Source organism: Sinocyclocheilus anshuiensis, unplaced genomic scaffold (assembly GCF_001515605.1).
Source record: "Sinocyclocheilus anshuiensis isolate Anshui unplaced genomic scaffold, SAMN03320099.WGS_v1.1 scaffold546, whole genome shotgun sequence".
Classification (NCBI taxonomy): domain Eukaryota; kingdom Metazoa; phylum Chordata; class Actinopteri; order Cypriniformes; family Cyprinidae; genus Sinocyclocheilus; species Sinocyclocheilus anshuiensis.
The window spans coordinates 551570-552198 of record NW_015542451.1 but is presented as its reverse complement, the minus strand read 5'-3'; positions in this window follow the sequence as shown (position 1 = coordinate 552198).

The window sequence follows — 629 nt, the reverse complement described above, 5'->3', positions numbered from 1 at the left end:
ATATTCCTCACATTAAGCCACTAAAGTGTATCTGTGACATTTGCAGCAGATCTAGAAACTATGAGCGGCTCGTCTCTTTAGTGATGCTGTGAATGGACTGTGCTTTCTGTCACAAATGCTAGATACATTTACATTTGCATTCATGCATTTAGCATACACTTTTATCCACTGTTAATATATATTTTCTGTTTCTATTTTAATTTTAAAGTAATTTTGGTGTGTGCTTTTATATAAATAAAAAATGTTTGTTTTTGTTTTTTATAATATGTATGTATATTTTATTATTTTATTATTATTATTATTTTTATTTTATTTATTTATTTAGTTAATTAGTTATTACATCAAGTTAAATTAAATGAAAACGGAAAAAAATGTTGTCTTAGCAACTAACTGATGTAAAATAAGTTAAATAAATAAAATTAAAAAGTAAAATAAGTTTTTATGGTTTTAGTTTTGGTTTTAGAGGATTAGTTCACTTGCAGAATAAAAATGTCCTGATAATTTACTCGGCTGGGATCGTGTAGAGCCCTTTAAAGCTGCACTAAAACTGCAATTTGGACCTTCAGCCCATTGGTCCCCATTGAAGTCCATTATATGGAGAAAAATCCTAGAATGTTTTCCTCAAAGAC